Source organism: Lutra lutra, chromosome 5 (genome assembly GCF_902655055.1).
Source record: "Lutra lutra chromosome 5, mLutLut1.2, whole genome shotgun sequence".
Classification (NCBI taxonomy): Eukaryota; Metazoa; Chordata; class Mammalia; order Carnivora; family Mustelidae; genus Lutra; species Lutra lutra.
The window spans coordinates 111,116,293-111,136,065 of NC_062282.1; the positions used below are offsets into that span (position 1 = coordinate 111,116,293).

Here is a 19,773-nt window from a genome sequence, read left to right on the forward strand (position 1 = left end):
CCCCTGATTCTTTTTAATTGGGTCATTTGTTTTCTTACTTTTGACATTTGAGAGTTCCTTATATAATCTGGATAAAAAAAGTCTTTTTCAATATGTTATCTGCAAATGTTTCCTTCAAATTTGCAGCTTCGTTTTTTTTCAGCCTCTTAATATCTATTTTCTCTTACCTTTTTAATGGCATTTTTGGCATGGATTTTATTTCTATTAAGTAAAATTTGTCAATCTTTTCTTTTATGTATCTACATTTTTACTTGTAGTTAGAAAGCATTTCCACACAGACTAAGGAAGGCTTCACCTAAGTTTTCTTCTAAGGCTTGTATGGTTTTATGTTTTTTAAATTTAGAGCCTTGAACTCTGATGTTTATCCTTGTATAATGGTATGAGATTTGGATCTAATTTTATCCTTTGTCAATGGCTAGTCAATTATCCCAATAATGTTATTTAAAAAGCCTTTGCTTCCCAAAAGATATGAGATGCTATCCTTATCTCACACTAAAATTTCTTTTTTTTTAGTGTAATTCTGGACATCTATTTCCCTGGTTAGCATGTCAATTCATGTATCAAAACCATGCTGTTTTAATTACAAAGGGTCTGTATTTTAATCCCTTTTAGGTTTATTCTTTCCAAAGATTTCTTTAATTGATTTTATGTCCATCTTTGCATGTATATTTTTCCCTGTATATTTCAGTGTCAATTTGTTTATTCAACTAGGTTTTTGGGAGTCCAGTTATTAGTGAGTTTATATGTTTTCCTGCATTGTTTTTAAGTTTTATTTTATAAAGATTGCTATTGCATTATTGGTTCACTATTATTTATACTTTTTATATTTCCATTATAAATATTGGCTTATACCCAAACATCATGTCCTTATTTTCACATTTAATGATTTTAGCTTTGTATGCACTTTGATATCAACGTAACTACTCTTGGTTTATTATGGCTACCATTTGCTTGATACACATTTGTGCATTTTTTCATTTTTACCTTTTTGGAAAAAAAAATTTAAGTGTGGATGTTATAAGCTATATAGTCATTTCTTGCTTTGTGAAGCAAATTAAAATGTTTTTTTTTTTAAAGATTTTATTTATTTATTTGACAGAAAGAGATCACAAGTAGACGGAGAGGCAGGCAGAGAGAGAGAGAGAGAGAGGGAAGCAGGCTCCCTGCTGAGCAGAGAGCCCGATGCGGGACTCAATCCCAGGACCCTGAGATCATGACCTGAGCCGAAGGCAGCGGCTTAACCCACTGAGCCACCCAGGCGCCCCAAATTAAAATGTTTTTAATAGATGAATTAGATCTATTGATATTTATTGGTGTGATATACTGGTCTCAATTATTACATTAGTTTGATATAGCTATTATATGCACTTCATTACATTTGATAATTATTTATATAACAGGTTTCTTTGCTTTTTTATCCACTAAATTTGTTTTGATCCTTAGGTGAGTTTGAACTTTTGTTCTATTGGTTACCTTGGTATGAAAACATGTCTCTATTTTCTTACTTAATCTTTTACTAACATTTTGTTGACTTATAATGGTATACTTTTTTTTTTTTTATATGGAACACTTCATGGATTTGCATGTCATCCTCTTATGGGACCATGCTAATCTTCCCTCTATCATTTCAATTTTAGCACATGTGCTGCTGAAGTAAGCACTATAATGGTATGCTTGAATGGTATATCTAATGCTAGCACCAATATCAGTAAACATATGTTAATTTTCTCTTCCCCTATGTCCCTTCCCCTATTTCACTTCTTTGTTGCAGGATACTGTCAGACACAAAGGACATTCATCACATAACATATTTTATTCCACCCTCATCCATACATTCCTTTTAGTCTTCAACCTAGAATTAAGTATATAAAATGTCTACTGTCACTCCTTTTGTTGTAATTGCCCCTATTGTCTCTTGGTTGGATGAAATTCATCTTCTAATCGATTCCTCAGAGAGGGATCATGGGCACATAACTCCTTGAGCTCTTGCATATTTTTTTGAGCTCTTGCATATTTAATCACTTCATGTAATCTTGATAGAAACAATTTTGCTATTTTTGAAATTCTTTGTTCACAATTACATTTGAGTACTCTGAAAATGTTGATCTCTTTCTCAAATTCTTCTTGATCTCCATAAATACATGTGATGGAGCAAAACCAACACCTGAGTGGAATGTGCTATTTATTTTTTCACTTATAGGAAAGTTGAATTAAGGATGTCCTCTTGTATTTCTCCAAACAGCATGGGTATTTATAGTTTTATTTTTCTTTCTTTCTTTTTTCTGGAGGTGTGGGAAGGACATGTTGTAAGATTTATAATCATACCACCACCATTACCTCAGTCACATATTACCATTATAATAATAAAGAAAATATGTAAATGATATTATTTTGCTACCAAATATGGAGATAAATATAAAATTCCTAGGTCATTGTCAAATTAGCAGAGTATTTTGTATTTTGGCATGCTGGAGATAGTGACACCACTGTTTGTTTCTTTTTGCTTATGTAGCAATAAGGGCAACGCATCCCATGTAGATGAGCTTAATCAATGCTTATTAACTGAATAAATCCCAGCTGTTGCTGCATAATTAGTCAAAGGCATAATCCTAGGGTTTATTCACGTAAAACAATCCATAACACCAGAAATGATGTTTGGAACATGTTCTTTTTCTTGACTTCATAATTTTAGATGTATGCCAAAAACCTAACAGTCACTGAGTAAAGGGAATCATGGAAGTCCAATGGCTGATTTTGTTCTCAGTTTGTGCTATATACACATAAAGCTCTTTATTACAGACCTTCAATAACCAACAAACTGGAGGCAGCCTTCCTCAAGGTGGACTACTCCAAATCTCAAATATCTGCAAGTAATGAAGGACCAGTCAGGCTTTAAAGTAAAGTAATAACTTTATCATTTTGCTTTTCAAAGCCTTACTACTTGGTTAAGAATGATGTTCAGATGAACAACACTAACATCACATAAGAATTTAGCAAAATCACAAAATTTCAAGTCACTTCCCAGACCTACTAAATTTGAATCTTCATTTTACTAAAACCTCAGGTAATTTATATGCTCAATAAAGTTTGAGAAGCACTGCTTTATATGCATTGAAAAACAAATGCTAATAAAAGATAAAGGGGTTCCTGGATAGCTCAGTTGGTTGGGCATCCAACTTTTGGTTTTGGCTCAGGTCAAGATCTCAAGGTCCTAGGATCCAGTTCCATGTCAGGATCCACACTCGGCAGGGACTCTGCTAGAGATTCTCTCCCTCTGTCCCTTCCCCCACTCGCACTCCCTCTTTTCCTCTAAAAATAAATAAAGAAATCTGTAAAAAAATATAAAGGAGGAAGAAATCAGGGCTGTTTACAACAGAGTTGAATCTAGTCATAGTATATTTAACCAACATCAAGTAAAAGGATGAAAGGGTTAAAGTAGAGCCCACTTAGACACTAACTGCAGACTCAAATGTCAAAGCAGCTAAGAGAAGAACAAGTTTTTCCATATCTAGATATCTTTTTCCTAGCATCTATAATTATACATTTGCTTGAGATTCTTAGGATCTATAGAAGACATAAGATTTTCATTCTACACCTACAAATAGCAACCTATATGAACTTGAAAAAAAAATTAGTCTCTGAGCATCAGTCTTCTTCAGCATCAATGTGTGGTATACAATGGTTGACTATTATTAGTTTGACAATAATGTGAATTTTATCCTTTACAAAAAAAAAAATCTACAAACTCATACCATATTAGAAAAGATGAAGTTTTTCCTTTTTTCCCTTATTCCTTCTTTCCATGTGAGGAAAGAAGCCTCAAGGGCAGTGAACATCTCATTTATTTTTTTTGTTTGTTTAAAGATTTTATTTATTCATTTGTCAGAGAGAGAGAGAGGGAGAGAGAGCGAGCACAGGCAGACAGAGTGGCAGGCAGAGGCAGAGGGAGAAGCAGGCGCCCCGCCGAGCAAGGAGCCCGACGCGGGACTTGATCCCAGGACGCCGGGATCACGACCTGAGCCGAAGGCAGCTGCCCAACCAACTGAGCCACCCAGGCGTCCCCATCTCATTTACTTTTAAATCTTCAGAATCAAGCATAATAATGGCTCATGGAGAGTTCTCAAATGATGTTGGGTAATCAAATTGACACCAATCACTAATGTTGGAGAATTCAGGTATTTCTTAGTCAGTAGTCGCCTCTGGTCACCTCTTTTGATAACTTTTTTCCCAAGTGTTAATTCAATTCTGTATGTTTACTAAACGTTTACAACAAGCTAAGATGTAAAAGATACTGTGCTAGCTTAAGACTATTAACATAAAGGGTGCCTGGGTGGCTCAGTGGGTTAAAGCCTCTGCCTTCAGCTCAGGTCATGATCCCAGGGTCCTGGGATGGAGCCCTGCATCCAGCTCTCTGCTCAGCAGGGAGCCTGTTTCCTCCTCTTTCTCTGCCTACTTGTGATTCTCTGTCTGTCAAATAAATAAATAAAATCTTTTTAAAAAAAGACTATTAACACACAACCCAGTATATTAATTTTTGTTTTCTTTAGAGAATATTTCATTTTGTACAAATATACAACAAATGTCTGCAATGAAAAATGTTTACAAAAAAAATGAATTTGCTGTTATTTTACTTGCTTATATTTAGCCATAAATGCAAATACTGTTCCATAACTAATTAATTTGCTAAAATTTAACTATGGTAAAAAATAAACACTAGTAAATAAAATCACTATATAAATAAAAATATAAATATTTCAGATGCTGATTATTGACTTCCCTACAAATATTTGTTAGTACTGATTGTTTCTAAAATCTAGAGTGGATGCATGTAGAATATCATCTTTGGACCTATAGTTATACTTGAAGTGTTACATTGATATATGACTAAGAAGCAAAGTATTTTAACTTACATGTGCATGCCTCTGTATTGATATTTCAAGATGATCTATAAAATGCCTAATTTTATTCAAGTATTGATACAGATACTAACACATTAAAATTTAATATAATCAGCTGTAAGGTAATCAAATGAAATAACTTAGAATCATAATTATCCTGTTGTGGTTGTAGGCTTGAGGTCCATCTGCTTCTTAATATCCTAAAAATGGGTAAAAATATGAAAGCACCTTTACTTGACATTAAAAATATAAGATTTCATTTTCAACATAGAAAAAGGACACTCAGAATAAACAGTAAATCTGTTAGTTTTATTATTGGAAAAAAAAATAAAGTACTAAAATAAACTTTTTCTCCAACTTTGCAATTCATACCAATATGTCTAGTAGTAGCACTGAATTTTGATGGCCTCAAATAGACATAACTAGAAATTCTAATTAGGAAAAAAAAGAAAATTTGGATGTTTCATTAATAATTAGAATGTACTCTTACAATATAACCAGAATCAGAGTTCAAAAATAATTCATATTTTAATTAACTTCTTAAATATTTGCATGCAAGTCCAGCACAACTTGATCTTCAAAGACATACATCAGTATCCTCTAAATATTACTGTGGAGAGGTTTAATAAGTTTATGGTTATTAAAAGGCTGGAAGTTATAGTTAATTACTTTTTCTCTCTTGCAACCTATTAATAGTCTTCATGAAAATAAATTAGTCGTTTTCCATATGCATGCATTATCACCAAGCCCAGCGATTTACTGATTACAAGGATAGAACTGAAAGGATAAGAACTGAAGCTCACGTTAGAGATACAAACCTCTCCTACCCTCACTTCCCACCCCTTATGCCTGAATCCTATATACTAAGTTAAAAGTTAAAACTTTAAGGGATTTTTTGTTGTTTTGTTCTCATTCTGAATGCTCACAAATGGGGATATTAATAGTACCAGATTTAAAAATTACATTTGAGTAACACCTCTTTTAATATTTTGCTATAATTTATAAACCATGGAAGAAAAATCTTCCTGATTTCACCAACAGTCAAATGCATTTCTCCTTGCCCTCAGGATTTCAACATAGCTACTACACTAGGTGTTTCTTCTGATGGCTTTATTATTTCACTTTCTTTTGGCTAACTTAATGTTTGTGCATGCACATGCTCATGTGTTTGTGCCTAAACAACAAAATAATCAGAGAATGAAAATCAAGATTCGGTTGCTCAAATTACTGCTCATCCTAAGTTAGAAAGTTATAGACAAGCTTTCCATCTCCAAATGTGTTGTGGAGTTCCCACAGAGATGTAAAGAAAATGATGCACATTTTGTTAAGGCAATGACGAGTCCTGATGTAGCTAGAGCAACAAAATCATTCTAATGAAAGACATGAAAAGAAACAGGAATATTTTTTTGTTGTTCTCCTATTTCAAAAAAAAAAAAATGCCTCCACAAAGAAAACAAAAGCAGTAATTTGAAAATATACATGCACCCCTGTGTTTATTGCAGCATTATTTACACTAGCCAAGATATGGAAGCAACCTAAGAGCACATCAATAGACAAATGATAAAGAATATGTGGAATATTTCTCAGCCATTAAAAAAGAATGAGATCTTGCCATTTGTGACAGCATGAAAAACCTAGAGGATATCATGGTAAGTGAAACACAAATATATGATTTCACTTATATGTGAAATCTAAAAAACAAACAAATGATCAAACAGAAAATGGACTCTTAATTACAAGGAACAAACTGGTGGTTGCCAGAGAAGAGATGGATAGGGGAATGGGTAAAATAGATAAAGGAGATTAAAAAGTAAAAACTCCCACTTATAAACAAGTCACAAAGATGAAGAGTAAAGCATAGGGAATATAGTCAATAATATTGCAGTAATGTTACACAGTGACAAATGGGGACAATCCATTTGTTGTACACCTGAAGTTCATATAATATTGTATGTTAATTACACTAAAGAAAGAATATGGCCAACCTGTGATAGTAAAATGTAGCTCAAATTTTGATTCATTTTCTTATGCGTGGTTTGAAACAAGGTGTAGGAGAACTTGTAACCTCCTGCTTCAAGTTTATTGGAATGACCTTATGGTTAAATCTAGATCTTTGCTAAAGGAAAGTGATGTATTAAAAGATTATGAACCTAAATCTTATAATGAGACTGTTCTTTAAAAAAAAAAAAAAAATTATTTATTTATTTGAGAAAGAGAGTGCAAGTGAGTGGGGTGAAGGGCAGAGGCAGAGGGCAGACTCTGCACTGAGCATGGAGCCTAACACGGGGCTTGATCTCACGACCTTAAGCTCATGACCTGAGCCTAAATCAAGACTTAGACACTTAAACAACTAAGCCACCCAGGTGCCCAAGGAAACTGTCCTTTTGAAGGATGATAACATAGCCTTGATTCTGTATGGCATAAAGCCTTCACTAAGTATGCCCACAGGAAGAACCTTGGATTCGTTAATAGTGAAAATGTATTAGAGAGATAGTGCCTCTAATAGACAAGCAGATCCTAAAGGTTGATAAAAATTTGCGAGGCACCTGGGTGGCTCAGTGGGCTAAGCCTCTGCCTTCGGCTCGGGTCATGATCTCAGGGTCCTGGGATCAAGCCCCGCATCGGGCTCTCTGCTCTCTGCTCAGCAGGGAGCCTGCGTCCCCCTCTCTCTCTGCCTGCCTCTCTGCCTACTTGTGATCTCCCTCTGTCAAATAAATAAATAAATCTTTTTAAAAATGTTATTTATTTTATATAGTTACCTTTTTACTTTAACCAAATCAGCCCATATAATTTTTCAAGTTTATAAAGTGCAGCAACATTATTCACACACATGTGTGTGCCCACATACACACAAACACATGCACACAAACTTTGGGCTGCACACAGGTTCCCTTTCCAGTCATTACCTAATTCTTTTTTTTTTTTTTCATTACCTAATTCTTTAGGAACCTTGGAAACACTGGGCTTAAGAGATTCTGTAATTCTTTTCTAGATTTTCTCATTTATTCAAATAAAGTCTCAGTGATGAACTTATTTATGCACACAAGTTTCTCCCTTCTCTTCCTAGATTAATGGAAATATAAACTTCAATGTCATCTGCATATATATGACAACTGAAGCCAGCAATTTTTGTTCTTTTCTTTTTTCGTATCTATGCCATTGATTTATGTTTACACTACCTTCACAGACAGACTCCACTCAGTGACCAAAGATTGCATTTCCATTGGACATGCCATTAACAGCAGCCCATTTTATCCAAGTTAATATTTTCCCTGGGATTAAACATTAAAATTGTAGCATAGAGCATGGCCTTCTGAGCTCTGGGGTGACACCTGATTGTGGGATGTATTGAGTGATTTGTATGAAAACAATACCTGCAGAAATAAAGATGTAAAAATGTTGTCTTTATAAAGCTATGGATGTTGACTGAGCGACGAAATGAAAAGAAATCTATTCTTTCTCTTTATATTGTGACTATAAATTTCTTAACTTTAGAGTGGATAAAATATTCTAAAATTTTCAAATTAAGATATACTATATAAATATTAAGATTCATGGAGGTTTTTCTTCAATGAAGCACATAAACAAAGTTAACAGATGGGGTGACAGCCTGGACTTTGATATTTACAACATCTACAACTGACAAGGGACTAGCATCAGGAATTTAGGAGGAACTTTTGCAAAACAACTAAGGAGACAGGAAAAACAACAGAAAATTAAGCAAAGAATATGAATATGCTGAGAAGTTAGGCTAGAAAATTCAGATTAAAACTAAACTAAAAAACTCACACTAATAGAAATTCAGATTAATAAAATAATGAGGCAATATTTAAGATGATCTGGTTGGCAAAAAAGAAAACATAATACCAAGGTACTAGAGATCTGGGAAACTTCACTGGCTTATGGCAGACCTGTAAATTGCCTATATTCTAAAAAGAAAAATGTCACAGAACTAGGTGCAGTTAGTTAGGGAGCATACATTAATGTTCCAGAAAACTGTTACTGGGCATTTGCCACCAGAGAATCTCTCACATTAGTGTATACAGGAACATAAATATGCTCATTTCATGGCGGCATGGATTACATATGGAAAAATCTAGGCATCTATTTTTAGGGGGAAAAATAAGTAGGATTCTGTGGATATATTCTATGTAATACTATCTATGCAAGAGTTAAAAGCAACGTACAGCAACTAGAACATATCTTAAACTTGTTAAATCTATTCTTTACCATTATAGTAGAAACCCTATTTTCATTTGTTTTTTATTGCTCTTTTTATTTCTTCATCTTCACCCTAAAGACACTGAATTGCTTTGATATATTTGACTGTTATTTTTTTATAACTTTTTTTTTCTTACTGTCTTTGTATTTGTCTCATTTTTATGGTCCATCTCTTAAAATATGGCTAATTTTAATAAATTTCTTGTGTTTTAAATCATTAAAATAACTACTGTTAAATGTAGATTTATCAACATCATTTAATTTATACTTCCTATTTTACTTTTTTTTTACATTTTTTTCTAAACCTTTTCTATGCTTTTATCTTTTTCTCTGCATTTTTGAAGTGATTATTTTACTTTTTCCTCTTCTAGCTTGAAAGTTACATGCCTTATTTCTATCAATTGTGTTGTTGAAATTTTAAAATGCATATTCAACCATGTTCAAATATAATTACTACCATTTCCTACTTCCTGAAAAATACAATAAATTCAAATGGTCCTGTGAACTATGCTTATTCTTATCCTGTGTTAAGTTCATCTCATTTGATTTATTACTTCAAACTTAGATAAAATTATGATAGTGTTTTATAGCTGTTAGTATTTAATCCATGTTTATAGTTCTTTCCTACCATTTAGCTTGTATCTCGGATTATTTTAGGTATCACTTTGCATTTTCCTCTTCCCTGAAGACATGCTGTAGAATCAGTTTTTTAGGTTGTTTTTGTTTGTTTGTTTTTTTAGTTTTCAGTTTGCACTTTACTCTTGACCATAAATAATACTTTCTTGCCTATGAAGGATAAATCTGTAGTAATTTTTGATGTGAAAGTGTTGGGGTTCTGGAGCAAGCAGTCAAGAAAGAATTCTTGAGATATCTTTAGTGCAAAACAGTGGCTTTATTAAAGCATGTGGACAGGACCTGTAGGAAGAAAGAGCTGAACTGGGGTTATGAGGAGTGGCTGATTATATACTTTCAAGTTGGGAGGGTGTTAGGGATATTATAAGTCTCTGCGGAGTTTGGTAGCAAGGTGTCCAGGACCTTGAGAGGCTAGCTGTTTTTAGGAAAAGAACATTTGCCACTGTCCAGTAAAACTTGTCATGGGAGCCTTCAGATATATATCAGTGGGCCATGTGCTTGGAGGATGATTGCTAACATCTGTCTTGGGGGAAATTAAGATAAAGAAATTTTCCAAAAGAATTTTTATATGTTAAAGGAGACTTACAGGATTCTAGAAGTTGGGCCAATGTAAAGCTAAGGTTGCCTTTTGCCCTTAGCAAAGTATTAATATCAAGGCAGGTGAGTTCCTAGAGGAAGATCACTCCGCCTGTCTGAAGGACTCATCAACAGGCTGTAAGTTGTAACAAAATTTAATTTTTTTCTAAATCTTTTGCCTTTGTTAGCCACATCAAAAATTTTCTCTAAGTATTTTGAAGCTATTATTCCGTTCGGTTCTCTTTACCTATTTATTGTTAAAATATGTATTTTTTTTCTTTCTCCACATATACTTTCTTCTTTCTCTTTGATTATTTTTAAGATCTATTTTTGGTAAGTTTTTGTTAAACTAAGTTGTCTTTATATCGTATCTAGTTTGATATGTACTAATTATACTATTATACTATGTCTTTGTTGGGATAAACAGTGATATCAACATCTGAAAAATTTGGTTTTGAACTCTTTTAAAAAATGTTTTATTTAAATTCAATTTAGTTAACATATAGTGTATTATTAGTTTCAGGGACAGAATTTAATGATTCATCAATTGCATATAACACCCAGTGCTCATTACATCAAGTACCCTCCTTAATGACCATCACCCTGTGACTCCATCCCCCAACCACCTTCCCCTCAGCAACACTCAGTATGGATCCTATAGTTAAGAGTCTCTTCTACTTTGCCTCCTTCTCTATTTTTATCGTATTTTATTTTTCCTTCCCTTCCCCTATGTTCATCTGTTTTCTAAATTCATAGAGGATAAAACCAATATGGTCATCTTAATACATTCAGAAGAAACATGTAAGGAAAATGCAGCACCTACTTATGATTTAAAAAACAAAAGTAAGAACAGTAGGAAGAGAGAAAAACATCTTCAATATGATAAAGATCATTTCTGGAAAAAAATAAAAACAAAGAAACAAAAAACTAGAGTTAACATCATCCATAATGGTTAAAGAATACATGCTTTCCCTCTAATACTGAAAAAAGACAAAGATATACACTTATAACTTCTATTTGGCATTGTTCTTGAAACTGTAACAAGTCCAATAAGGCAACAGAATGGAATAAATAAATGAAAGGAAAGACATGCACTTTAGATATGTAAAAATTATGTATTTGCATATAGACATTTTATTTTTAGGAGGAAAAAGGAAATGGAGATTATAAATGAAGGGTAGTTTAAGATAATATAAAAAATAGAGACTTGACATGACCAAGGATTGTAGAGAATAATTAATTCAATGATATAAGCTACCTATTAAGCATATGAAAAGACTCAGATCTTCAGAACCAGAACCAGGAAGTCAAAGTGGGATGAGGGACTTCATTTCACTGAAAGCATAACATCTAGAGACAGCTGCCTACAATAAAAGGAAAATGAGAACAGAAAATAGTGGCAAGAGATTTAGAAAAACCCAGCTGTTCCCCTTTTAGGAGTACTTACATGGCAAGGGTTACGTGAGATTATCTTATATAAGGGGTAGGGACTTCAAGACCTAGCACAGAAAATGGAGAAATACCTGCTCATTACTTCTAACATTACTTTACTTTGCCCCCAAATGATCTTGACTGCAACAATGAATAATGAACACTCAGGTATTAGTAAACTTTTCTTCTCCTTCTTGAATCCAAGTATTTTATAAATGTTTCATTATCCACATGGAGGATAAAGTATGAAAATATAAAAGGAAAAAAGTTTACAACTGCAAACATCAAATGGAGAAAATAACACTTTAAACACAGTGCCATGCAACCTTACTACCTGGAACTTTGTATATTTTCACATCTTCATCCTACCTCACCCACTGTAGTCCTTTGCTTCATTCTGCTACTTACCATGGGTCCTATTTTCAGAGTTTTCTACTACCACCTTCTCTGTCTGATAGAATTCTCAGGATTAGAACTCCTCAATTCCAATAGATGACTACCTGAAAATGTAATGAACTCACTACATTTGGGTTCAGACATAATCTCTGGTCATTAAGTCATGGTTTGGGCTGCCATTTCTCTATTTTGCTCCAAATACCTAATAATTGCCCTTTCCTTAAAATAGCTCTACCTTAAAAGAGGTCTTTCCTATTTTACAAGATTTAAATTATAAACTATTATTATAGATAATATTGATCATCCCAGTTATTATATACTATTTTCCTTAAAACTTCTAAAAATTGAGATATAACTGACATATATTAGTTTCAGTTGTACAACCTAATGATTTAATATTTGTATACACTATGAAATCATCACACAGTAAGTCTGTTAGCACCTATCACTATAAGTCAGAATATTTTTCTTATGATGAGAACTTTTAAGGTTTACTTTCTTAGAAACTTTCAAATATATAATATCATTTGACCATAGTCATCATGCTGTTCATTACATCCTCATGACTATTTACTTTATAACTGGAAGTTTGCACCTCTTGACCTCATGTACCCATTTTGTCCACCACACAACCCTCTTCCTTATGGCAGCCAACAATCTGTCTTCTGTAACCATGATTTTTACTTTTTTTGTTTGTTCATTTTTGTTTGTTTTTAGATCCCATATATAAGTGAAATCATATAGTGTTTCTTTTTCTGTCTGACTTATTTCACTTAGCATAATGCCCTCAAAGTCCATCCATGTTGCTGAAAAATGAAAAGATTTCATTTATTTTATGGCTAAATAGTATTCGTGTGTGTGTGTGTGTGTGTGTGTGTGTGTGTGTATCTCACATATTCTTTATCCATATACATCCATCAGTGGACACTTAAATTGTTTCTATATCTTGTCTATTATAAATAATGCTTCAGTGAACACATGTCTTTTTGAATTAGTGTTTTTATTTTCTTCAGATAAACATCCAGAAGTAGAATTGATGGATCATATATTAGTTCTCTTTTTAATTAAGAAACTTCCATACTGTTTTCCTACTCACTGTGCATGAGGGTTCCCTGTTCTACACCTTTGCCAATACTTGTTATTTCTAATCCTTTTGAGGATATCCATTCTAGTAGATGTAAGGTGATATCTCATTGATTTGCATCTCCTTGGTGATTAGCGATGTTGAGCATCTTTCCATGTGTCTATCTGTATGTCTTCTTTGGAAAAAATGTCTATGCAGAGCCTCTGCCCATTTTTTAATTGGATTTTTTTTTTTTTTGGCTCTTGAGTTTAGTAAGTTCCATATATATATCTCTTGAATATTAACCCCTTGTTGGATATATAATTTTGCAAGTATTTTGTCTCATTTGGTAGGCTGCCTTTTCATTTTGTTGATGGTTTCCTTTGCTGTGCAGAAGCATTTTAGTTTGAGGTAGTCTCAGTTGTATATTTTTGCTTTTGTTGCTTCTGCTTTTGGAGTCAGATCCAAAAAAATTACCAACACCAATGTCAAGGAGCTACTGTCTATGTTTTCTTCTAGAAGTTTTATGGTTTCAGGCCTTATGTTCAAGTCTTTAGTCCATTTTGAGTTAACTTTTTAATTATTATTATGTAGTTAGCCAACATTTTGAGTTAATTTGTGTGTATGATTTAAGACATTGTTCTAGTCTCATTCTTTTGCATACTGCTGTCCAGTTTTTTCAGCATTATTTATTAAGGAGAATGTCCTTTCCCTTTTGTATATTCTTGGCTCCTTTAGCATAAATTACAGACCACATATATATGGCTTATTTCTGGGCTTTCTATTTTATTCCATTAATCTAGGTGTCTTTTTTTAATGCCAATACCATACAGTTTTTATTATTATAGTTTTGTAATATAGTTTGAAATCAGGGAGATAATTCGTCCAGTTTTTTCTTTCACACAATCCTTTTGGTAACCATTTTTTGTGGTTCCATACAAATTTTAAGATTATTTTTTCTATTTCCATGAAATTTGAGAGGGATTGCATTGATTCTGTATTGCTTTGGGTACTATGGACATTGTTAACAATATTAATTCTTCCAGTCCATGAGAAAGGATGGTTCAACATCCAAAAATCAACCACTATGTCTTGAACCTTTGTGATTGCTTAATCAGGTCAATTTATTAAATCTTGATAGGTTCCAGTTGGTAAGGGTGTGCCAAGACCTGTCGGTGTCAGGGAGGAATCTTAGACAGCACCTAGTTTCAGGCTAACTGGAAGTCAGACCCTTAGGCAGCAGCTTTCAAAGTCTACAAATATATATATATATATATTTATATATATATATATATGTATATATATATATACATACATATCCCTGTAGAACTGTAAATCATAAAAATTACTCGCCTCTAGACCAGGCAATCTGCAGGTTTCCTCTATGTGACAGGTGTAAAAACTGGGGCTCTACATGAGTGTGTAACCTCCTTCCTGGGCAATGCTGATGAGCTAGTGAGCCCAAAGGGAAGCCCAAAGTTGGCACCCGCCCCCACCCCCCAGCCTACATTTCCTGAGAGAACTTTAGAAGCCTCTAGATGTGTAGCAAACTTGAAGCAACCCCGCAGGGCTTTTTCACACAGGAAGAGTGGGATACATTTCAGTCTGCTATCTGAATTATTCAGTGCCCTGCAGGTGGTATGCTGACAAGGACTATCCCTGGATGTTTCAGTTCCTTGGGGCCCAGAAATGCAAGCATTGCTCCTTGCAACAAGAGTCAGGTGCAAAGTGACATCTCCTGTGTAGACCTACCAGCTTTAGCAAAGCAAAAGGAGAATAGCTTTAGTGAGGCAGTGGGGGAATCCTGTGGCTGCATGCACTTGCTGGCGCTAGCAAGGAAGAGGATGAGTGCAAAAATGGCACCTGCTAGTACCTCTCTGTCCGGGAGAGTCCCAACAGTTCCCTGTCCTCTGCGAGATGCTTTATGATTAGTAAACAAGGGGCGCCTGGGTGGCTCAGTGGGTTAAAGCCTCTGCCTTCGGCTCAGGACATGATTCCAGGGTTCTGGGATCAAGCCCAGAATCGGGCTCTCTGCTCAGCGGGAAGCCTGCCTCCCCCCAGCCCCCACCTGCTTCTCTGCCTACTTGTGATCTCTGTCAAATAAATGGGTAAAATCTTTAAAAAAAAATTAGTAAACAAATCTCCTCAGAAAAGTGTAGGCACTTTTCAGACCATTGCTTTTGTGCAAGGTCCCAGGGTGAGTCTGAATGAAAACCCTTTAAGAGCAGAAACTCAGTTCCCTACAGCCCTGTGAGTAAGCCTCGTCAGTTTTGAAAGCCAGATATTTGGGGGGCTTGTGTCTCCAGGACAGGTCCCAAGGGCTGGGGTGCCCGGTGTGGGGCACAAATCCTTAGCTCCTCCATATTTGTAAGATCCCTCCCAATTGTGTGTTGCTGCAGCTTGGATGAGGGTTTCTGTGAGACTGTGCCTCTGCCTCTTCTAACCATTGAGATGTGACTCCTATCTTTTGTTGTGGAAAGGCTGTTCAGCTGGTTTTGAGGTCTGTTTTACAGGTAACTGTTCTGTATATACCTACAGATTTGGTGTATCTGTGGGAGGAGGTGGGTTACGATTTTCCTACACCACCATCTTTTAACTGCCTCCATGCCCTTTCTGTGATGGCAATAATGCAAAAAAATCAGATAGCCAAGCTAGCCCCTCTCTCCCAATCTAATAGGATTGAGTTCCATAACTAGAACTCAGCTAATTAAGTTAACAACCACCATTCAGTACTCTATGTTGATGCTTATTCAGTGCTGGGACTCTGTCAGATATTGGAAATACACTAGGTACATATATTCCTTATAACAAGGTACATATATTCCTTATATTTAGGGAGTTCAATATTTTAAAAGGTATATAGGCCTTATATAAATGATGCCCCCCCAAATATTTAAGGAACAATTATAGTAGGTGATACAGAAAAGATACAGGATGTTAACAAAATTATAGATGATAAAAGATACTTTTCAGGTATCTTATAACCCACATTCTAGTTACATTTAAATTATTTACGAAAAGTGAATTATGGCTACTCAGTAGCAACAGCACATTTTGTACTTTATATACTTGCGCTGTATTTACATAACACAGAGTGAACTGGAAGCAGCAAGTATGCAGTAAAGTGTATCAGTAACCTGTCAAATTGGGTAATTTAGCTCCAAAACAAATGTATTGAAACTACTGGGCAATTATCAAATATTTCCTTTATTTTGTAGAAACCTAGGCAAAATAGCAGGATCATTACTGAAATACTTCTTTTAAGAGAAATATGAAAACTAGATTCCCTACTTGGTATATCACATTTTATCCAAAGATTTCTGGAAGGCTTAGAAGTATTTTATAAACACATCAATTTATTCCCATTTTATTTTTTTTAATTTTTTTATTTTTTTAAAGATTTTATTTATTTATTTGACAGAGAGAGATCACGAGTAGATGGAGAGGCAGGCAGAGAGAGAGAGAGAGAGGGAAGCAGGCTCCCTGCTGAGCAGAGAGCCCGATGCGGGCCTCGATCCCAGGACCCTGAGATTATGACCTGAGCCGAAGGCAGCGGCTTAACCCACTGAGCCACCCAGGCGCCCAATTTATTCCCATTTTAAAGCTGAAGAATCACAAGCAGCAATTTTCAGCATCCCCCATGTTTCCATCTGCAATACCATAAAGTTTAAAAGAAAATTTGAAACAATTTTGATATTGTGTACCATGGCACTGATTTATCCCTATTATATATCTTTAATGTAAAACATACTGGTCAATACAAATTCTTAGTAATAAATACCTTTTCTAGGTAAAATTTAGGATAAATTAACTAACTGATTTTCCTTTTTTTTTTTTTTTTAAGATTTTATTTATTTATTTGACAGACCGAGATCACAAGTAGGCAGAGAGGCAGCCGGGGAGCGGGGGGGGAGCAGACTCCCTGCTGAGCAGAGAGCCCGATGCTGGACTCGATCTCAGGACCCTGAGATCATGACCTGAGCCGAAGGCAGAGGCTTAACCCACTGAGCCACCCAGGCGTCCCCTAACTGATTTTCCTAAACATTCTATTACTTCCTCTGTATTGTTGCTTTACATGTAAAAAGTATGACCTTTAAATTATGATTTGTATATAGTAACAGTACCAAATAGATTCATTATGAGGAAATTACAGCCTTGCCAACAGAGTCTGATCTCCTAACATTAAGTTCCAAAGTTCATTCTTCACAGATCTCCTGTTCTAGAAGCATGACAAAATACCATTCTTTCATGTTTTTCCTTTAAAAAGATTATGTGTTTTACACTTATTGTTTAAGGAGATATTTTAGTTGTTACTTATGCTAATTATCCACATACACATTATATATATGTATAGCATATAAGTGCTAATTATGCCAATAGCACAAACACACAATAAATTTATATGCTCCATATGCAAAGAAACCTGGATTTGTAAATAATAAATGTGTTTGATAAAGAACTTACGAAATAGGTGGAATTTATTCTGGGGGTATTTTTGTTTCTTCTTGTTGTTTTCAGTTAACCTATGAATATATAAGGAAAATTATTCAGACCAAGCAAATAAAAGGATGCAACAGCACTGACTGACAGCGGCACACAGGGAGAGCCTCAGTCAATAAATTTATCTGGTGGTATCATCTCTGCTGGTACATTAGCCCAAATAAACTTCAATATCACTTTAAGTACCAGAAAATTTCTAGAAATACACTTTAAAACACAAGACTCATAAGAAGTTACACTGGCTACACCGTAAAGCACTTCACTTGAAATACCACTGTATATAACTCTAATGTCTTGTATTTATAAGTTTCAAGTATTTTATATATATTTTCTAGTCTTTACAGACACATTTTTAAGAAAAGATCTACTCTTATCCATATAGCTAGTTAAACAGTTGCTTCCTGAGTAAATATTTGTTATATTTTGCTGTCACCCTGTTTTATAAAACAGTTTGAAAGAATGGCAATACTCATGTTGCCATGCCAGACATATAAACATCTCTATAGAGGTAAATCACCCCACTCATTTATTTCATTAATGAAAGTAACCTATGTATGTGTACACCAGTAAAATATAAAGACAGTGGCATATAGATATTTTATTTCTATAATTCAATGAGGTTTAATGAATGCATATATACATCCGCAGCAACCTAATTAAGATGAAAAACATTTCCATCATTCCAGAGAACTCCTTCATGTTCACTTCATTTAGTGCCCAATCCCCCTAGGAAATCAATGTTACAATTTCCATCACCAGAAATCAGTTTTAAGATTTGTTTTAAAATTTAATATAAATGAAATCACATATTGTATACTAATATGTGCCTGATTTCTCTTAGAAAACTTAAGGGTTTTTGACATTCCTCATTGCTTTTGCATATTTTGGTTGGTTTCTTTTAAACTGCTGAATAAGATAGGATTCCACCATATAAATCTAGAAAACTTTATCTTCCCATTCTTTAGTTGATGGACATTTGGGTTGTTTCCACTTGGAGGTTATTAAGACACACCCATAAAGCATATTTATTTATAATTTTACTCATTTTACTTGACTTTTTTACTCTCTTCTGCTTTTTAAGTCAGAAATATAGAATATTTATTTTTTTAAATAGAAACACATAAAGAAATTCCCCTTAGCATTGTTTTCACTACCTTTCACAAAATGTAATATATTATTTTGTCATTATCATTCAGTTGAAAAGATAATGTCCCTTGTGATATCTATTTTAACCTAGGGGATATTTAGATATGCATTGCTTGATTTTCAAGTACATGAATACTTACTTTTTGTTAATGATTACTAATTTTCTTTTATTAAGTATGTACTCTGTAATACAGAATTTTTTGAATTTTAATGAGACCACTTTTATGGCCTACCTGGTTACATTTGTCGAAAATTCCATGTTTGCCTTAAAAATGTACATTTTGTTGCTGTTGGGTGATGTGTTCTAAAAATATCATAGGACACTTGTGATGAGCACCAGGTGTTGTATGAAGTGTTGAATCACTGGTGAATTCACAATTGACACATCATAATCAATCAAAGTCCATAGTTTATGTAAGAGTTTACTCTTGGTGTTGTAAATCCTATCAATCTGGATAAATGTATAACATGTATCCATATATGGTATCATAAGGAATAGTTTCATTGCCCTAGAAATCCTCTGTTTTTTTTGCTATCCAATGCTTTATTTCCCTCCAACACTTGGTAACCACTGATTTTTTTTTAATGGTCTCCATATTTTACCTTTTCCAGAATGTCATACAGTTTAAATCACAGACTATGTAGCCTTTTCAATATTGTCTTCCTTCACTAAGTAATATGTTCTTAAGTTTTGTCCATGTCTTTGCATGGCTTGATAATTCATTTTTTTTATTGCTGAATAATATTCTATTGTTTAGATGAACTACAGTTTAATAATCCATTCACCTATTGCAGAACATTTTAGTTGCTTCAAAGTTTTTGCAATTATGAATAAAGATCCTATAAACATTTGTGCGAAGCTTTCTGTGTGGACTTAAGTTTCAACTCCCTTGGGTAAACACAAAGAAG

General features: G+C 34.1%; 1 non-coding gene across 1 annotated transcript; it reads right to left on the minus strand.

Moving 5' to 3' along the window:
• Window positions 1-1,555: 1,555 nt before the first annotated feature.
• On the minus strand, window positions 1,556-1,661 carry LOC125101420 (U6 spliceosomal RNA). The gene has a single exon (XR_007127833.1). It is a non-coding gene; the product is annotated as a U6 spliceosomal RNA (small nuclear RNA).
• Window positions 1,662-19,773: the final 18,112 nt, after the last annotated feature.